Source organism: Furipterus horrens, unplaced genomic scaffold (assembly GCF_987537825.1).
Source record: "Furipterus horrens unplaced genomic scaffold, mFurHor1.1.pri manual_scaffold_10, whole genome shotgun sequence".
Taxonomy (NCBI): Eukaryota; Metazoa; Chordata; class Mammalia; order Chiroptera; family Furipteridae; genus Furipterus; species Furipterus horrens.
In genome coordinates, this window is record NW_028327180.1 from 19208503 (window position 1) to 19229964 (window position 21462).

At 44.5% G+C, this 21462-nt stretch overlaps 1 long non-coding RNA gene across 1 annotated transcript; it reads left to right on the top strand.

Annotated features, from left to right (window-relative positions):
- Positions 1–260: 260 nt before the first annotated feature.
- Positions 261–19986, top strand: LOC149999315 (uncharacterized). The gene is made up of 3 exons (XR_016513328.1): positions 261–370; positions 503–577; positions 19610–19986. It is a non-coding gene; the product is annotated as an uncharacterized LOC149999315 (long non-coding RNA).
- The last annotated feature ends 1476 nt before the right edge of the window (positions 19987–21462 follow it).

The window sequence follows — 21462 nt, forward strand, 5'->3', positions numbered from 1 at the left end:
ACTGGGCACTGGGGGACCCTGCATGAAAGGTACACGGGACCTGTTAGGGGAGGCAGACCTGAATCTAAACAAGCACGCAGCACACTAAAGAATGTGGAGAACACCCATTGAGTAAGCAATGTGCTATGTGACTTTTCAGGAGGGCAATTAATTCTGATTTGCGTGGTGGTGGTGGTGGTGAGGTTTTACAATCAGAACTGGCAGCGCTGACCAGTGGGCGCTGAGCACATTCCTGAAGGGCCCTGATATGAATCCTTGGTAGCCGGGCCATGGGAAAGTCCAGGGACCCCGCAATGAGAGGCCCCGGCGGCTGGAGACATGGCAGGGCTGGGGACAGCCGCTATTTCCCACACAGAACCGAAGCCTTTTGGTATTTTTACAACCAGTTCAGCCATGCTGCGGTATACCAGCTGGCTCTCGGCCCTTGATGGTGTGAGCGCTGGGCGCATCGGCAGCACCTGGTTGCCTTTCCCTCTGGAAACGTATTTCCTTCCATTTCCAGAACAGCCTCTCACACTTGGGCCTGCCTCTTCTCCCTCTGTGTTGCAACGAAACCACCTGCCTCCCCTGAAAGAAGGTATTGTTTCCCACCTGGGCCGCCCACAGCTGGGTGGGTAGAAGGATGGGTGCCCGGCCCAGGGAGCTGACCCAGTCGGGGCCCTGTCCTGCCTCCTGCTCAGAGCAGTGAGGTGTGGGCCCGGCGAGTGCGGGCTGGGGTGGGGGGGTCCTGGACACCGGTCCTGTGGATTCCACAGTGGGTGTGGCTCACGAAAAATCAACAACTCCCCGGGCCTTGCACACTCAGACGCAGGGCTGCAGCTTTCTTGAAGATGTAATTACCATTGCGAAAACGACTCTCCTTAAGCTCCCCAGCCCTCGGGGGCTGAAATGTTTACCAAAGGGAAAGAGGTAAAGAGATTGTGTTTGGTTTGGGTTCTTGTCCACTGGTTAGCCACCCGCCATCACAGCTGCGTGAAAGAAAAGCCTCATCACCATTGTCCAAGCAAGAAGAGCGAAGGTGGGAGGGAGTCCTGAGGGTGGCGGGGTCAGGCCCGGCCGGTGGGGTGGGACTGAGAAGCACAAAACACCAGCTGCACCAGGGGCCCCTGGGGGTGTGGCCTTGTCTGAAAAAGGCCTGTTGGGGGGGGGGGGTTCTGAGCCGGAAGTGGGCTCTGGGGGCACCCTCAGGTGGCCCCGCTGGCCTGCCAGCCACTCTTGCTGTCTCGGCCCTGCCACAGAACACGCGTCTTCCGTCACCTCACTTTTTCCATTCTGACGGCAGCAAGCGAACAGCAAGTTTTAGGCTTCGGGTTGTTTTCTTGCGGAAGTCCTAGAAAAGCAAACAAGTCGCTTCCTGGCCCACAAAGTGTCCTGTCCTCCCAGTGGGTGCCTGCCATGCCCACAGCGGCGCCTCCGCAGGCCTGGGCCTCTCCTGTGCTGACCGACAGCTGGGGTGGCCCCGCAGCAGCGCTGGCAGGTGGCCCAGGCTCCTCTTGTCCCTCCCTTTCCTCAGTCTCTTCCCCCTTTCTCCTTCCTCGTCGGGTTTAATCCTCTCACTTTCCTCTCTACCTTCTCACGGTGTCTCTCTCAAGAAAGACTGCCAGCCCGCGTGTACAGCCAGCCACGCGCAGGAAATGAATTCTGAGCATGGTGGGAACGGGTTTTACCTCCAAGCTCCTTAGAAGAGCAGTTTCTGGGGCACAGCAGGAAGAGGCTGGGGAGGCGCAGGGGCTGGGGAACTCTTCATCTCACACTGTCCCCTCACACACCTGCCCGGCCACTGCCGTTGACCAGTGTTCTCCTAACCTGTCAGGCCTCCAAAATTAGGAGGCATGTCATCTGCATCAGGCTCATCCCACCAAGTCGGCTGCGCTAGACTCAGACCGTTTCGTGAAAGGCTTTCTGAAAGCAACTGTGTTGTCTTCGGAGGGCCACCTGAGGGACAGGGGACCACCTGAGGGACAGGAGGCCACACAGCCAGAGCCTTCGACGCTGTGCGACTAACCTGATTCTTCCCCCGACAACTTGCCAACACAGGCGTTCTCAGCTGGGCAGAGCTGAAGAGCTCCATTTAGTCCCACTTTCCAACTAATTCATCAAAGTCTATGTCATTGTTATTGTTGTTAAATATTTGTGCCCCTAGGAAAGTGGATGGGGAGTAGGCATACACCGGTCACGTAACTGTCAAGTGGAAACCTTCCCTTCAATGTTCGAGGGCACGAGAGAAGCAGACTTGGAGCCGCATGTATCTTGTTTCATGGGTGTGTGCCTGTGTAAGGAAGCTTGAGGGGGTGGGGAGCCAGTGGGAGAAAGGAGACAGCAGAGACCGTTGTGTGACCGCATCTTCCTGCCTAGGACATCTGTGCTCGCCTCTGATAACCTGCCGATCTCATGAATCGTTTTTGTGGGATTTAGAGAGCCCATGCTGTGCATAACATTGTGTTCCAGATGACTTGGGATTATATTATGGTCCTTCTTCTCAAGAAGCATGTGATCTTTGGAGAGCAATATAAACAGTACATGCATGATTCATTACAGAGCCACACACCCCTCAGAACAAACCCTGCATAGTGACAGGCTCGGGCAGGTGTGTTGCAGGGAAGTTTAGAGAGGAAGGATTGGTGGGGGCCAAGGTTCTGGGAGAAGGCCTGGCAGATGGGTGTTCTTGGTCATTTGTGGGAACAGCAGGTGCTCAGGCTCAGACAGAGGCAGGGGAGACAAGCAGGGTATGGAGAGGCCTTGGAGGGGCCCCCTGTTGGCCCCACGGCCCATACCTGCTATGTCTGCCTATTGGCTCAGGAAGGATCTGCATCTTTGGATCCTGAAACCCTTGACTGGAGCAGGTCACTAGTTCTTGGACCCTCAGTGTCTCATGAGGAAGACTAAGGGTTGGTAGTCAAAGCATTTGACATACTGGAGTGGCTCGGGCACCAGATCTGACACTGGCAAGGTCCTGTCTTGGCCTAGCATTCACCTTTTAGCTGCAGGATCCTTAGGACGCGGAGGGACGGGGGCAGGAGGATGCTTGAGGGTCCCAGGCAGCAGCTTTTACAGAAGTGTTTTGTTATGTCAGCAGCCAGTACAAATGTCCTGCTGTGCGCTGGCCAGCTATCAGCCCTGGGGATGATAATACTAGTTCTACAGACGTTATATGGCTTTTATGAGGATCAAATGTCACAATGCCCATGAGGATGCTTTGTGAACTGTCATGGACTATAAATACCAATTGTCACTGTCCCTGTTGTTATAGTGCGGTATGGAGCCTTGTGGTACTCTGGGGTGGAAAGCTGAAAATCAAGTCTCTACAATAACAAAAACAGAAAAGGATATTTTTTACCTTTTATAATTGGTATTAGATTATTTTATTTAAAATAGTTTAACAGAAAGAGCTAAATATGAAAAAACTTTTAATATATCACCTTCACAGCAAGATCATAAGCCCAACAGCAAGAACCTGATTGACACATTTTGTATCTTTCAGACCTGGGTTCTCAAACCCAGGACCCTTCACATTCTTAAATTACTGTGGAGACTTTGGCTGTGGAAGATGATATATAAACTCTCCCGAATCCCTTGCACTAAATACAGCTAAAAGCCCTGAACATTAAACGTGAAACAAACATAAGAAAGCTTGCCCTAGCTGGTGTGGCTCAGTGGATTCAATGCTAGCCTACTAACCAAAGGGTTGCTGGTTCGATTCCCAGTCAGAGCAAATGCCTGAGTTTCAGGCCAGGTCCCCAGTTAGGGGCAAGCAAGAGGCAACACACATTGATGTTCTTCTCCCTCGCTTTCTCTGTCCATTCCCCCCTCTCTATAAATAAATAAGAAAGCTCTGAAATATAGAGAGAAGATGGCAGACCCAAGGGATGACACAGAGGTGAGTTCCCTGGGTTTACTTCTTGTCTCATAGTATCCCAGACTTGGAGCCGAAGAAGCATCAACCCCAAAATATCAATGGCACAAACAAAAATTCCATCAAAGGTCTCCTCCAGCTAAAGGGTCAGGAAAGAAACAGCTTAGCAAGACAGAAAAGTTTTAGGCAATAACCACTCTACTCCAGGCAAAACCCATGGCCCCACTGAAACCCACCTAGAAAAGGCCAAGGGGGGACCTTGGCGGCTTCCCCCGCTAGGCTATAATGAGGCACTGCAGCACTCCTGTGGGGTGGTGTCAGAGAAAGCCAAGCCGGGAGCCAGAATTTTCATCCCTGCCACCTGTGAGCCTCCCTGCACCTCACACACAGACCCCACAGGGTCCACAGGGACCATGTGGGCCACCTGGCTCTCTACCCCATCTGGCAGTAAAGAGGGAGCACCCCCTCCTGCCTCATGGGCCGTGTCAGAGGAAGCCTAATGGAGAGTCAGGACTTGCACCTCATTCCTCAGAGGTAACGAGGCCTCCCTCACCATCATGTCTGGGGGACCACGTGACAATGGAAAGACAGAAATTGTTAGTGATTAAAAAAATGTGTGGGACACAGATAAAGCAGTGCTGAAAAGGGAGTTTATAGAACTACATGCCTACATTAGAAAAGAAGAAAAATCTCCAACCAATAATCTAAGGTCCCACTTCAAAAGCCAAAGCAGAAGAAAAAATAAGAAAATAAGAACAAACATTAATGAAATTGGACGAGAGAAACATCTGTTTTCAAATAGAGAAAACCAATGACACAAAGAGCTGGGTTTTTTTTTGGAAAGATCATAAAATTGCTAAGTCTCTAGCAGGGCAAAAAGAGCAAAGATACAAATTACTAATATTTGGGATGAAACAGGATATCTTTACAGACCCTGCAGGCATCAAAAGATGTGAATATTATGAACAACTGTGTACACATGACCAACTTTGATAAAATCGGCTACTTCCTCAAAAAACACAAACTACCGTAACTCACTCAATATAAAATAGATCATTTGAGTAGCCCTATAACTATTAAGAAAATTGAATCTGTAGCTAAATAGCTTGCTTAAAAAAAAAATCCCGGATGGTTTTACAGGGGGTATCACCATTCATTTAAAAAGCATACCAATTCTACTCAATCTCTTCCAGAAAATACAAGACAGGGAACATTTTCCAGTTCATTTTATAAAGCTGGTATTACCCTGATCCCCAATGCAGACAAAGGGAGTTTATAAAAATTTTTGGACCAATATTCCTCATAAATATATATGCAAAAATCCTTTAAAATATTATCAAATAGAATTTAGCAATATCTAAAATAATTATACACCCTGACTGAATGAGGTTTATTCTGGGGACACAAGGCTAGTTAAATATTTGAAATGGCCACTCTGGAAAAGTTAATGAAATATAGAACTAACACATGATCCAGCAGTTATACTTTGGGGCATTTATTCCAGAGTAACAAAGACTAATGTTCACACAAAACCAGTATCTCGTGTATAGTAGCTTTGTTTGTAATAGCCAAAACCTGAAAATGACCAGGTGTCCTTCAGTGAGTGAATGGCTAAACAAATTATGGTACATTCATGCAATAAAAAGAACCAACTATTGATACATTCTAAAATCTGGATTAATTTTCAGAGGATTGTGCTGAATTTAAAAAGCCAATTTCCAAGGTAACATATTCTATAATTCCATCTATATAACATCCTTAAAATGATAAAATTATCAACAGGGAGAACAGACTCCCGGGTGCCGGCCGTTAGGAAAGGCATGGAGATGGTGGACAGTGAGTGTAGCTATTAAAGGGCAACAGGGGGGATCCTTGTGATGGAAGTGTTCTGTATCCTGACTGTATCAACGTCAATATCCTGGTTATGATAACGTACCATAGTTTTGCAAGATGTTACCATTGTTACCAGAGAAGGAAAACTCTGACCCAAAAAAACCTCCGCTGCCTTGCGGCATACCTCTTCAGGGGAAAGGCTAAGGGAGTAAACCCCGACAGAAAATCCGGAGCCGGAGTCCCTAAGGCGGTTTGACGTTGTAGTCAACACCGGCAACTCCTGCGGCGCACCTGAAGCCAAGCTGTATTGACTCCGTCTTTCCCTTGGATCCTTCAGCTGCGAAGAGAGGGGGGGTCTGCTGCATGGGCAACAGCAGACCCTCCATATCACCCTGCCTAGGCTCTGTAGCTTCAGCTTCACTGGAGAGGACACTCCAGCGTCATCGCAAGATGTCGATACAACACGGGAGGAGACAGATGCCGTGTCACTCCCGAGTCGGACTGCACAGCCATTCTCGGCGGTGCAGATAGACTCTTAAGAAGCTACACCATCGTCTCTCGAGACGGATGGCTGCCGACGACGACCATTGTTACTCAGGAAACTGAGTAAAAGGTAGCTGATATTTGTCTGCATTATTTCTTACAACTGCTTACAAATCTACAATTATCTCAATATAAGAAGCTTAACTTTAAAAATTGTTGAAGACAATAAATACTTGCTTATGTTGGCTATATCTATTGATATATTTATAGTATTAAAAATAAAAACAAACATTAAACATATTTAATTCATTTGAAAATAATAATGTACCTAATATACGTTAACACAAATAGCATATTATCATGAAAGATACATTTTAAAACAAACAAAAAGTAGTGAAAGGGGTGGCATTGTTTTTCATTTTCCAGGTCTCTTTAATGTCTGACTTAATAGAAGGAAGACAGCTAGATTCTCACAAATGCTTCTGTATTCTTTCCCTTGTAAAAAATATTGTTTTAGTTGAAGTATATGAAGACAGTCCAGCCCCACTTTGATATGTAGTTGGAAGAGAGAAGGGTATTTTACTAGTCTCTTCAAATAATTGCAGATTTTTTTGATATTACACAAAAAATTGACAAGTGACAGTTTTTAAAAAGACTCGTTGCAATGTTGAATCTGAAACTGTATCAGTGACTTTTTCATCCTTGGTGACATTAAAATCCACTTATCTATCTTGCTCCCATGCTTGAGATTTGGCCTTGTAGAGCCCCTGTGGGAGTCTGGTACCTCCAGGGGTTCCTGGACTACACTTTGAGAATCATTGTCCTAATGTTCTTAGTGCCCAATAAATGCATTAATTTGCTGATGGAATGTTGAAACCCTTAGTTCAAAAGACTGCCCAGAGACCTGGCAGATGAAGTGATTGGAGGCAGAGCTCGGCTTCCCTGGGAGAAGTAAGGCAGCGAATATTTAGCAGATTACAGAGCTGTTGCTCTATGGTGCCTCTAAGGTGGCCCATGCTGACCTGAGTGCCAGGATGCGACGTTGCATTCCCAGGGAGGGAGGGGCTCCTCTGTGGCACACCAGCCTAACAGGTGACATTTCAAATAATTTTAAAGACATTTTGTTCTCTTTTAATAGATGAAGACGTTGCATGATTGAGATGGCTTGTATACGGGGGGCAGACTGGGACCAGGATCCAGAACTTCTGACCCTCTTTCCCACCCATATCCCCAGCAGAGTAATGAATGGCCCCTTTTAGCTGCTATTAACCAGCTTATAACTTAGCTTTTCTCTTAACAGGAGCCTCTTGCTTCCCACATGATTCTAAACCAATAAAACAAAGAGTCCTTTCCATTTCACAGTGAATAGTCACCCAGGAGAACTCACTGCCACAAGTTATTATTACAGCAAATAACTAAGCAAGGGTACAAACAAGATCAGACACTGTGTGAATAGGGAAAAACCAGGGCAAGCTTTTAAGTCCATTGGCTTTGAAGCAGCAAATGGTCACTAGATCAGATCTGGGAAGACATCTCAGTAAGAGATGGTGAGGTGTGGTTTTGGTTTTGTTCTGTTTTTTAAGGGAAGGCTTTGCATGTTATTCTGAAATACTCTCGGAAAATCTAGGAAGGGATTAGCTGCAAAACTTTCTTGAAGGCCCTGATGGGTTTTCACCTATAACTACAGATGTCAGGGTCCCCTTTGCGCTCTCTGGTGTGTCTCCGGGGGAGGCCGGTGCAGGGCATTGCGATGGTCTGCTTTCCTCTGATAACTCCTGGGCGGCAGGGGCTGTGGCTTAGTCACTGGGCCACCCCTACAGCAAACACTGTAAGTCACACAGAATTGCTCATTTATTGAACTAACAAATCCCAGTGAACCAGCTAGATGTTGAGTCATGGCTGAGCAGTTAGATAGAAGCTTGTCATTCCTGCTGTTCTAGAATCCTATGGAAAACATCCTGGAATTCCATTCAGGGGGGAAATTTAATTGTGTGTGGTATTGCTTTTTCTAAATTTCCTAAATTATTTTTAGTTAATTTAACTTAATTTGCCAAGCACTAGGACTCCTGGGCTCGGAATCATATTTTAAAATGCTTCCTCTCTCTTCCCTCAGAACCTGACTTCAGGCACAGGGAGTAGGCGTCTGATACAGAATCAGAAAGTATTTGGAAGGACAGTGTGTAGAACCGGAAACTGTCTTCTTGGTGTCATGCCAGGTCAGAAGCCAGAGGTGCCAGTCCCTTGAGGCATCTTGGAAAGGGCTGCATGCATCATAGCTCTTTTGATAGAAAAATATGGACACAGGGTTATTGTCCTACACATTTTCTCTAAATTCTCATGGGTGTTGGAAGAGCTCTCAGTTAAATTCAATTACAACATGTGTAAGTATAATAATGACAACAATAAAAACTCTATGTAATAAAACATTTCCAAGCTCCAGCTGGTGGCCTACTTACAACAGCAATTACAGGGTCATCAGGTGTATTCTGATGAGATTTCTTCATGTTTGGGAATCCCTGAGCAATATACAAATAGAGGATTTCACTACAGTTTGTGGCTGTTACCAGGGGGCATATGTATCATAATAACTTAGAATTTTAACTCCAGTTTACTTCATCCATTTGTTTTCTTCATTCATTCATAGTTAACAGCTACTATAAAATAGGCACTATTTTAGGTTACCAAAAATAACTTTTTAAATAAGCGTTTGTACATTTCATTTATATGCCAGGCACTGAGCTAGATACTTTGCTATATTACATCAAGGAATCTCCTGACAACCTTATACTGGAGGCATTTTATTTGTCCCTGCCAAGAGTTTATAGTCTTTTGAGGGAAACTAACATTTCAACAGATAAATATAGAAGAATATGGTGGATGTAGTGGTGGAGGTATTCCAAGGAAATTATGGGGATACAAGAGAGAGAGAGTGACCCAATTTCCCCTTAACAGCAAGGCTGAGGGGAAGGTAAAGAATATTAAACTAAGTCATTATACCTTCTTTCATGCACAATTACTTAAACTCTCATGGCTTGAAAACATTCTTTAATATTTTATAATAATCTGACATACCATTGTGTTCAGTATATTTCTAAATATCAAAGTACTAAACTTTAAAATATATCTATTTTATTCTAAAAATGTGAACTAAATCTAGCTTCTGCTGTTTTGAGCAATCTGTTGGTTCCATTCTTATGAAGCACCATAAGCTTTACTCTTTGAGAAATAAGAATGTATGATGCTCAGGTGAATTATTAAAAAGCAGCTCTGGATAACTTAGTGTGAAGTACCTTGATCAAATTTGCAAAATGTCGCTCACAGTCTGAATTCAGAATCCAGGTGTGTTTTGTTTGACTCTATTCGATGTTTGCAAAAAACAAAAAACAAAAAACCAAACTGAGGCAATGTTAAAACACTGGGAAATGTCACATAAAAACTGATGGATTTCTCATTAAAACTGAGATATTTTCATTTCCCTTTGGAAAAAATGGAATAGCTTGGTAACAGGGCCAATATTTTGGCTTGGGCAACAATCCTCTGGCCCTGAGAAACAGCAGTACCCTCAGGACATGATGAGCTGGTCTTAAAAGGCTGAGTAGCTGGGGTTTGGGCAGGGGGATGGGGGCGGGCCCTGGAGACAGAGTGAGTGGCAGAAGAAAAGAGGATTTGGATGTGTAAGCTAAACTACAAGTGGTTCCATGATGTACAAATATAAAACTTGAGTTAAGAGGAGTTAAGATGAGGTTGGAGAGGGCAAAACAGGCTAGATTTTTGTCATCTTTTGCATGTGATGTAAGGAGCTTGAACTTGATCTTATAGGTGGTGAGCAGACATTCAGGGTTTAAGCATGTGAGTCAAATGGTCAGATTTCTGCGCCAGCTGGATCGTTGTGGTGGCAAGTCATGGGAGAAGGTGAGGGCACCTGACCTGGAGGCTGGGAGTCTGGTTAAGAAGCTGGAATAGTTACCTAAGAAAGATATAGAGAGGCTTAAACTCTGGTAATAATAGTGGGGATAAGGCCAAATACACAAATACTTGAGAGGTATAAAGAAGCATTTAAAAAGTTCCAGGGTTTATAGAATATAGAATAAGAGGATGGGGAAGGAGACGAGGGTAATGCCTATAATTCTAACCACTGGGTGGGTGGTAGTGCCATTCAGGGTGGGAGGAGATCACAGAAGACAAAGAAGGATGTGAAAGGGAAGGTAATGCTTATCTCTAGGCCTTTTGTATTTGGATGTCTGTGTGGATGGCCAAGTAGAGACATCCAATAAGCAGTTTGATATAGAAGCTGCCTTAGTTTGTTCAGGCTGCTATAGCAGAGATGCCATAGACTCAGTGGCTTGTACACAACAGAAATTTACTTCTCAGAATTCTGGAGTCTGGGAAGTCCAAGATCAAGGTGCTGGGAGAGTAAGTATTTGATGAGAGCCTACTTCCCGGTTCACAGACCAGTCTTTTTGCTGTGTCCTCACATGCGGAAGGAGGGGAGGGAACTCTCTGGAATCTCTTTTATAAGGGCACTAGACCCATTTGTGAGGGTTCTGCTCTCAGGACTAAATCACCTCCCAAAAGTCTACCTCCAACTACCATCACATTGGGGATCCATTTTAACATATAAATTTGGGGGGACATAAGCCTCCTGTCTATAGCAGGAGCTGAGGCTCAATGCTAGTGAATCTTGGTCATCGGCACATCAGTGATTGTTGGAACGAGGAACGTGCTTAAATCCCCCAGGTAGAGTGTAGAGGGGGGAAGGACTGGAAGCGGAGGAGGCGTCCTGGGGAGCATTACCTTCTGATGCAAGAGCATGCAGCCTCTGGTAACTGCTGGGTATATTTTTGCAGCTCAGACCAAAGTTTGATTCTTGCCTTTTCAACACAATGGCTTCCTTCTCTTCACTATTTCCTTTCTCACATTTGTTTCTTCTCCTGTTTCTTCCTTGTTTTTGTTACTACTTTGTCATCTCCCCCCTTAGATTTTTTTATTATAAAATCTATCACATGGAAGAAGAGGGCTTTTTAATGCCTAAGCATAACTTGAAGAAGAAGAGGAAATAAACATAGTACCAACTGAGAGAATAGAATATTCCAGATCGTAAACCTCCCTAACTGTCTCTTCCTTTGTCCCTTCTCCCAGAGGTAATAACCACTACCTTGAATTTTGGGTCTTTTTTTTACAGTTTTATCATATATGATTATCACTAAACAATATTTTGCTTTTTAGGGGGGTGTTTGTATAAATGATATAAAACTGTCTTTTTTGTGACTGCCTTGTTGTTGATGTTGCTATTCAGCATCACGCTTGTGAGGTGCACCTTTGCAAATGCATGTAGTTCCTCTTTCATGCTCCTTCGTCCCCAGCTCATCAGTTCCCCCGTCAGTAGCCCTTTGGGGTGTTTCCAGCCTGCGGCTGTAACGAACAGGGTCCTTACCAGCACTCTTGCCTGTATGCTGGGCAAACATCTGTGTCCAGGGATACACCTAAGATGAGAATTGCTGAATGTTCCAAAGTCTTCATGTCAATGTATAATCCCACCTGGAATCATCATCCTTTCTTAAATTAAAAATGTTTATTTTGTTGTGAAGAAACCTATATTCATCAAATAAATTTAAGTAGGAAAAGAATTACCATTGTTCTAATACTCCATGACAAAAAAATGTGCTTTTCAGCATCGCTTTCTTACTTGTATTTTAATGTTTCTATTCCACCTTACTTTCTTCTTTTAATTCATTTGTTTTCCATTTTTCCTTCCACGGATTTGTTCCAAAGGCCCAAGCGCCCTTCTTTCCATGTTTTAGTTCCTGTTCTCTTCCTCTACTCTTCGCTCTCATTTCCACACCCTCTTCTCTGCCACAGGCCCGTAAGGAACAGCCGCCCAAGTTCCACAGTCCGAAATTCCCCGTGGATTCACGGGCAGTAGCAAAATTCCCGCTGTCAGGAAAGCAGGGGAGGGCAGGGTGCTGGCGGCCTCTGGAAAATCCCACCCTGGGGCTCCCCGTTGGACCGCTGCAGCCTGCTTTGTTTTTTCTTTTTAATGTGTGTCATCCGTATACTTAGCCCGTGGGAGCTAGAGGACATTGGGACTGTTGAACTCCCTGTTTCCTGAGTGGAAAGGTAAACAGCACCAGGGCCTGCTCAGTATGTCCCAGAATGCAGTCTGATGGTCTGAAAATAGAAATATTGGCGTAGGGAGGTGTCCCAAGGTGAGTGAGGCAGGGCCTGCAGCCTCTTGACTAGAAACAGACAGCTATGACCTTCATAGAAAGAGCAGAATAGAGCCCGTCCCTGCTGAGGCAGAAGGAAATGGAGACGGCTCCTCTTGTCCACAGAGTGTCAGGGAGGGATGCAGAGGCTGCAGTCCTTCTGAAAAGGCTGGGGACCTTTGTGTCTGGAAAGGCTTTCATTGGCTCCCAGCCACCTAGCTTTGGGTATCTTGTCTCTGGACTGCGTGATACAGTTACCCTCGGGGGCATTCCTGCAGGTGAGGGGGCTTCTCTCTGAGTGTTTGTACTGCAGCAAACCTGCCCTGGGCAGGCTCCTCACTCAGCTCCATTCCCACACACTGAGCAACTTTGCGTGCAGCTGATACCTGGGTCCCGCCCCGGGAGATGCTGATGTCATGGGGCTGGAGTGAGGCCTGGCCAGCAGAGTTTTTCAAAGCTCCCCAGATGATTGTAATGTGCAGAAAAACACTGCCTAACCTCAAAGCTGAACCATTGGGGGGAGGGGGGGTATCAAGAGACCGTCCATATTTTTCAGTATTGGCTTTCACAACTACCATTCATGGAAACCCATTCTGTGCCCAAGAAGGTGTTGAGCTCTGTTCACATTAGCTCACAATGATCAGGCCTGGGTTACTGATAAGGAAACAAAGTTTAAAGATGTTAAGGGATTAGCCCAAGTTTGCAGAGCAAAATTCAGATTTAAATTCTGACTTTTCTGACTTCACCGTCTGTGCTCTGACCACGTCATCACACTGCCCCTCTCTTGGAAGACTCTCAGGGAGGGTTTAGAGAATCAGAGAGCCCTTTCATTCAGTGTAGCGAGTCAGTATGATTTAAAACATGAATGAGGCTGAGACAGAAGAATGCAAGAGAGTGAGGAAAGAGGAGGGAGTTGCCCGATTTGAATTTGGGATCAAAACCCATTCTACAATGAAGTCTTTCTTTATGCGGTTCAGAGGAGCCACAGTCTGGTGCTACTGTCTAGGGGCCAGCGTGTCGGGGGAGAGACAGGCCTGGGCGGGGCTCTGACTCAGCTATGATGGCAGAGACAGAGACAGAGGTGCTCTCGTGCCCACAACACCCACCAGACGCCTTGGTTTGGGGCCCCCGGGACCAGCCCAGCACATCCTACTAGTGGCTGGAGACCCCCAAGCAACCCCCTGACCAGGAGGTAGAGATGAGAAAGCTAAGAAACTGGCAACGGGATTTCAATTTTTCTCTTTATTCATTTCCTTGTGTTCTGGTTTTATGAAATTTGACTATGGTGCTAGCACTTATTTCTCAGTCAGTTGTTCTTGAATTTACAATCTCTCCAAAGACACTTGCTATAGACTAAGAATATAGACTCCCTTGTTTTTGAGCTCAGAGTCTCCACTCCCCTCCCTGCTTCCCAAGTTGTGCCGTTTCTCTCCACTTCCCATCACCAGAATTTAAAATAACGATGGCAACACAATGCTCAGCAGGCATGCTCTGCGATGGCTGCAGAGTGGCCAAGCTGTCCTCCTGCACAACCCTTCCCTTCCCACCGTGGTTTCTGTCTTGTCACCTTTTTAGCTTGAGCTGAAGAGTCCCACTTTCCGATTTTGTGTGGCAGAAACGTACCTGGTCTCTCTTTCCTGAATCTGGAGCAGTATCTGAAGACACCTCCATGGAACTCTTTCCTTCCTGCCCATGAACTGGCTTTCTCATCATGCTGTCATCTCCATGGCTCTTGAGGCTATTACCCCAAACATCAGCGTCAGACACAATTTGTCACACTCATTCCTGTGGTACGTTTGTAATGTAGGCTGGAGAACCAGGATGTCCCAAGGTGCTGACTTGCTATTTCTCATTAATTATATTGAGTGCCTAGAGCTTTGTATGGAAAGCCTACCAAAGTCTTTCTGACTACGTCACAGATGGTCAAAGTTAATGGCAGCCGAAACACTATTTAATTCATTGTAACAATTCTTTCAAGCACCTCAGTCAGCTACATCATTGAAAAAAGATCTTGGAAAGATCTTGAAAAGACCTCATCTCATCAAGTCTGACTTAGAAAGTCTGCGCCTGAGTGTGTGGGTGCACTTATATGCACACAGGCACACAGAGTCACCCAGAAGCATGATGATGGTTGCATTGACACTAATGGAATAGGCAGCCATGGTAACACGGTCTGGCTGAGGCTTTCATGGAGTCTCCATTGGGTTTCTAAGACCGCACTGTTCTCCCCTTTCCAACAAGGGAGCATACAGACCAGTGGGACAGCAAATTCCTGGAGGTGTTCACTCTTGGCCACGTGGGGTGAAGGGCCGGGAGGGCAGTTAAAGCTGGATGCTAAATATGCTAACCCTGAGCGCAGAAATCCTGCATAAACGTAGGAAGAAGTGCCTTTTCCTTTGGTTGGTTTTCCCTAGAGAGGCATGAAATTGAGAAATGCAATACCCTGGAGGAGATAAAATAGCTTTTATTACCACAAGGAAGACAAGCTGGAAGGGAAGACAAACTTAGGTCCATATAGCAATGTGTGCTTGGCTGGTTTTACTTCCTTGTGTGGAATCAGATGGGAGTTTTTGTTCCCATATGAGTGCAATGGAAATTGTAGAAAGGGGAAGGCATAAAGAAAAGTGCCCGTGCAGTGGAGATGTCACCACAGGAAGACATTTGACCCTGGCAAGAAGCTCAGTGGTGGATAGTTGCAGGGAGATCCAGAAACTCCGCAGCAGCCACATTGTCTGTGTGAACCTAATGGTACCCAAGACACTGATGAGTTCTACAGGAATCCCTAATGCCAGTGGGATTTTAAAATGAGATCCAAACTGTCGTCCATAAACCCCGAGAAGTCCACAAATATAATTTTAAGGAAATTCTAGTACAGCCCTGCCACTGACTAGCCAAGTGACCTTGCCTGGCCAGGCTGTAGACAACTGGAGTACCAGGTGTGATCTTGCCTTCACCCTGAAACCCTGTTACCTTTGTTGACAACAGAACAACACTCAAACCTGTAGAAAAGTTTCCTAAGAGTTTATTTGATCCCCAACTTTGAAGATATGCTTGAAAGCAAGATCTCAACAGATTGAGAAAATGCTCCAGAGAATGGCAGTTTTATAGTTCTTTTCATGCACCATGAAGTCAAAGGAGAAAACATAAGAAAGGTTACATAAATTCATTGATGGTAGATTAAGGAGGTGGGAGAAAGCAAAGCTGGAAATCTCTAGGATTGGGTAAAATGCAAAATGGAGAAGCACGTAGTTCTTTTACATGGTGGCTACCGGGCATGTACGAGCCAACCTTTACAGCACATAGAAATGGTATTCGGGAAACAAGGTAACAGTGAGGAGTTCTGTGGTCCTGTGCTCTGTGCCCGTGGTTGTGCCTTCAAGGAGTCTGGAAAAGAAAATTACTCTGACATTTCAAAGGTATGTTATTCAAGATGCACCAAGATAATAGACAGGACTCGCGTAAGATAAAGATTGACCTTTTATCAAGGCAGATACAGGCCAGAACGTGACTACCCACCATGACCCACTTAGTTAGGAATTTTTATGTTCAGACTATCCTGTGTGATCATTTTCCATCACCAAGTTTGTAAGGCCTGTCATGCGGCATCTCTGAGCTTGTCAGGGTGAGTATAGAGCCCCTTCTTCGTTCACATTTTCCTGTCTCAGTCCCAGGATCCTGGCCTAGCAACAGACTCACTGTCCGCACCTCCCCTGGGCTGGACCAACTCCTGCAATTGGGGTGTGGTGATAGACCAGACAGGTATAACTACGAGGTTGCTCTGGTTCTAACTAGCCATGTTGACCTTGAACAAGTTATATCACTCCTCTAAGCCTCAGTTTCCTTGTATGTAAAATAAGGATAATAATAGTCCTACTTTATATGTGTAGGACTATTGCAGATTAAATGAGGAGTGTGTGTAAAACACTTAGCACAATTAACTATTGGTGATGATGATGGTGGTGACAGTAATGATGACTTCCAATCCCACCCACCCCCAGGGTGTTTTGAACACTTCAGCCAATGGTTACCAGGGGAGAGCCCTGTCTTGGCTCTGGACTGCATCTTCTTCCTCTTCCCTCTCCTGGGAACTTTATTCATACTGTTACATACTTCATGATTATATCCCAGCATCCTGGGAGACATGCTTTGTTGCAAAGAGCAATCAACCATTTCTCTTGCTGATGCACAGAATTTAACACCTTGACCTATCTTCTTTCCTTCCTTCCTTCCTTTCTTTTTGCATTTTTAAAAATATTCAATTATAGTTGATATGCAGTATTATACTAGTTTTTGTTGCACAACATAGTGATTAGACATATATATAACTTACCAAGTGATCACCCTGTTAAGTCTAGCACCCACTTGACACCATACATAGTTATTACAATATTATTGAGGATATTCACTGTGCCAGACTTTACGTCCCCATGACTATTTTGTAACTGCCAATTTGTACTTCTTAATCCCTTCACCTTTTTTACTCATCCTCCCAACACCCCTCCCATCTGGCAACCATCAGCTTGTTCTCTGTATCTATGAATTTGCCTCTATTTTTTTCATTTATTTATTTTTTAGATTCCACAGAGAAGTAAAATCATATGGTCTTCATCTTTGTCTTATTTCATGTAAGATAATACCTTCTGAGTCCATTCGTGTTTACCTTGACTTTCCTTTTCCTGCCATTTGTTTCCTTATTTTTATAGCTCAAATGTATCTGTTACTCCAAGCGGAGGGACTCTCCCCCTGACTCCCTAGGAGCGCCTGACCACCAGGGCCACCACCCACAGCCTTGCTCCAGCAGTGGAGCTCGGGTTCTAGAAAGGATAGGGGGTGCCTGAGAGACTTGCTTCTCCCCCACCACATTGTCCCAAACTCTGTTGGAATCTGGCCATTTCCTTTATTTCCCTACAAATTTCTGCCTGCAGAGGTTCATTTTCTTTAGAAACTAAATTGACCCTCGGTGAGCTGGTGTTTCAGGATTGAACTGATTTGTACTCAGCAGTGGGTTTCTCTTGACTGTACACCAGCAGTAGGATTGCTGGGTTTTAAGAAGAGCATAGATTAGTGATAATAGAGGTTGCCAAATAGTTTCCCACAAGGAAAGTATGAGTGTACGAGTTGCTCAATATCCTTGTCAACACTTTGTCACGTTGGCCTTTGAATTTTAGTCATTCTGGTGGGTGTACAATAATATTTTATTGTGATTTTAATTGGCATCTCCTGATGCAGTACTGATGCTAAGTAACTTTTAGATGCTTACCAGCCATTTGGATGTCTTCTTTGGCAGTGCTTATTTAAGTCTTTGGCTCATTTAAAAAATTGGATTATCCTTTCTATTTGTAGAAGCTCTCTACATATTCTGGACATTAATACCATGTTAGAGATATATATATATATATATATATATATATATATATATATATATATATATATATATATATTGTGGATACCTATTGTTTCATGGTTTGCCTCTTTGCTCTCTTAATTATATCTTTGGTGCAGAAAATTTTCTTAATTTTAATGTAGTCCAATTGAGCAAACTGATTGTTAATCATTAGTGTCTTTTAGGCCCTACTTAAGAAGTCTTTGATTACCTCTAAAATCATGAAAATGTTCTCCGATGTTTTCTTCCAGGAGCTTCATGTTTTACCTTTCATAATGAGACCCGTAGTCTATGTTGAATTAATATTTGTGTGTAGTGTTAGGTAGGGGCCAAAGTTCATTTTTCCCACATAGAGCTACCATTGGTCTGGGGCTAATTATTGAAAGGACCATTCTTTCCTTCACTGAATTGCAGGAGTGCCTTTGTCATAAAGTAATTGTATGTATAGATTTGTTTCAGGCCCTCAGCTCTGTTCCATGGATCCATTTGAATATCTCTGTGCCAATATCATACTGTATTGACTACTGTAGCTTTGTAATAAATCTTGATATCTGCTAGTATAAATCTTCTAATGTTATCCTTTAAGATTATCCTGACTATTCTAGATTTTTTTCCATTGTCATATAAATTTTAGAATCAGGTTGCCAATTCTTTCTCTCTCTCTCTCTCTCTCTTATTCTCTCTCTTACACACACACACGCCCTACTGATATTTGATTGGGATTCCATTAAATCCATAGATCATTTGAGGACAGAACTGATATATTGAAAATATTGAGACTTGATATATACCTCCACTGCCTAGGTCTTTAGTTTCTCTCAGCAATGTTTTGTCATTTTCAACGTAGAAAAAAAATTCAAGAAAGTATATCTTTTTTACATGGCATAATTCTTTCCCTTTTTATTGGGGGCAAGGGGAGGACTAGCAATGTAAAAACCATTGAAAATCAAATTCTATGTCCAGTCCATTGATAATAGCCTTCAAAGCAGTCCAGAGATTCCACTATGGCTTTTGTCTAGCTCTACAAACCTCCTCAATGCCTGTTATGCCCCAAGTTTCCATCGACTCACTCAGTCCTCCCCACATCTCTTCACTATTCTCTCCACAACTCTTCTGCTCTTTCACTTTCTCCCCCCTCCAGACTGAGTTCATTTTGTTACTTACCTACAGCGCTGTTTCAGACTAATGTTTGTTTGCAAGCTAGTGTAAGTAGAAAGATGCTCTATCAGAAGGACATTGGGGGCTTATACTTGAATTTCTGAGAGGTCACTGACACTGTAATACCACATGCCTCCGCAGAGACACTCAGTCTAAAGATATGCTCTGCCCATTCCAGGCTATTCTTAGTCATTCTCCTTAAGTTTTTATCTATCTAGCTGTTGTATCTCTCAGACAGATCTTCTCAAATGAAACATGTCTGGTATTGTTTAGGGAAGGATGATGCCTAGAGAGTCCCCTCATCTAAAAGGGATCCTCAAGGATTTGGCTGGTGTGGTTCAGTGGGTTGAGTCTCGGTCTGTGAACCAAAAGATTGCCAGTTCAATTCCTGGTCAGGGCAGATGCCCTGGCTGCAGGTTTGCCCCCTAGTTGGAGGCATGGGAGAGGCAACTGAACAATGTTTTTCTCCCTCTCTTTTTCCCTCCCTTACCCTCTCTCTAAAAACAAATTTTTTAAAATCTTTAAAAAATCAAATAAAAATAGAAGGGATCCTCAGAGGCCCCCCACCTGCTTTTCCCTGAACTGACACCCCTGGGTTCACATCTTCTCCTTGACATTGATCCTTGGCCAGTTCACCATAAGGTTTTATTATGTAGACCTCCCCCAAGAATCTTATCATTGACTTCATTTCAGGTATTTCACTTGGGCCTCAATGTCCTCCATGTGTGAATTGAGTGGACGAACAGAATGACTGTTGATGTGGCTGTCAGAGGAAATGGCTATAGAAGAAGGAGTGGGACAAGGCCGCTTGGAGCCAAGAACAGCTTTTCTGACCAAGCCCTTAAGCAGAAGTGGTGTTGAAAGCCCAGTTGGTGGTCAAAATCCCTAGTTACAGCTGAGCTGCAGAGGATGGAAACCAGTAAACAACTGAGCAGCCCCTCTAAGCCTCTGGCCCCAAAGGCAGCCTATTCAGCATTAAGACAAGAAGGAATCAATCTGAATGCTCTAGAGAACAACCTCAGTGAAGCTTTTCATTAATTGAAGTTTGGATGGAAGTGCTAGAATCACTCCGGGATCTCCTAAAATTAATTAACTGCTTGGCTGAAATGAATAAAGAGAAAGCTTACAAAAACGGATTTCACTTCTCTGTCTGCCATGGCTGGTAGGGTCCACTCAAGAGAAATTCAAAGAAAATCTGGGACCAGAATAGTGGGGTCAGTAGAGCTGAGCCAGAGATGGTGGCCCTCATTTGGGTTGGCTTCTATTGTAGAGCCCCCTCTGTCAAAGAAGTGATGCCTTTGTTCAACTTGCCACTTGCTTTTCAGACCTTGCCAGGAACCTCCTCCCCCAGGAAGCCTTCTTTACTCACCTCTCCCAAAGCCCCCATGACTGGGCTGGGTGGCAGCCATCCTCTGTGTTCTTACCCATTCTGTTCCTACCTCTATCACCCCGCTCTGTGCTGTAATTGGTATTCCTGTTGTCATTCTTTGCCAGGTGACCATAAGCATCTCCATGAGGAGGCCAGCCTTAGCTGTCCTCATACCCCAGCTTCTATCCCATGGCTCAGTATATGGCCATGCTCAGTGTGTTTAAGATTGAATTGCTATAAGAAACCAATTGAGATGTTTTCATGGTTTATTTTGGTACAACTGCAATCAGTTACAAGAAAAGTCTCTAAAGGTATAAATTGGTTGAGCATGGGGATCACTGTGTATGTTTTTTTCAACTTTTTTTAAAAAGAAGACATACACTCATTTAATTTTTGCTAATTAAATTTTAAAATCCACATGATTGTGCAATAAAAACATGGTACTTTGTAGGCCCAGTATATAATAACATAGTTATAAAAAAGTTCACCATGTGTATTTTAATGTTGTCTAGCACGCTGTCCATAATCAGCTGGACATGTATCTGAGCACACTGGAACTGTGCAAGCCGGGCGCGTATTTCTAAAGCTAACCCGGAATCCTGGTGCCACAACAAAGAGAAAGCTCTTCTTGTCTCTGTCCCCATGCTCCTGGGCATTAGTGGTTTGCACCAGGCAGACTGGAGCTACCTATTCCCTAAAGATTTCTCACTTGGGGTTTTCTTTTTCTATGGAACTCTAGGAGAACACCAAGGGGGATTTGAATTTGCTGTTAAACACGGAGTCCTTAAAGAGTTGCTTGTAAATAACTCCTTCCTCTCTGAAGAGCTGCAAGGCGAGGCATCTTAGCAGAGGTGAGCAGTCTTGGGCTCCATGGCCCCAAGGGCTGGACAGGCTCAACCCACACAAGCAACAGATGCCACTCTGTCTGGTCAACACCCTTCTTTTGTGACCACTTGAGGCCATTGGGGAAAGAAAATAAGTATGGCTGGAAGAAGGTCACATTTTAAACATATTGGCACCTAATGTTTATCAGCTGGTGCTTGACTAGGATGAGTTAATGACCCGGAGGGGGGCTACCAGGGGCGGGGGTTGCATGGGGACCGGTGGACACTACAGAGAGAAGGGAAGAGCCAAAGATACCCTGTTCCTGATTGTGGCTTTGTTCAGGCACCTGACT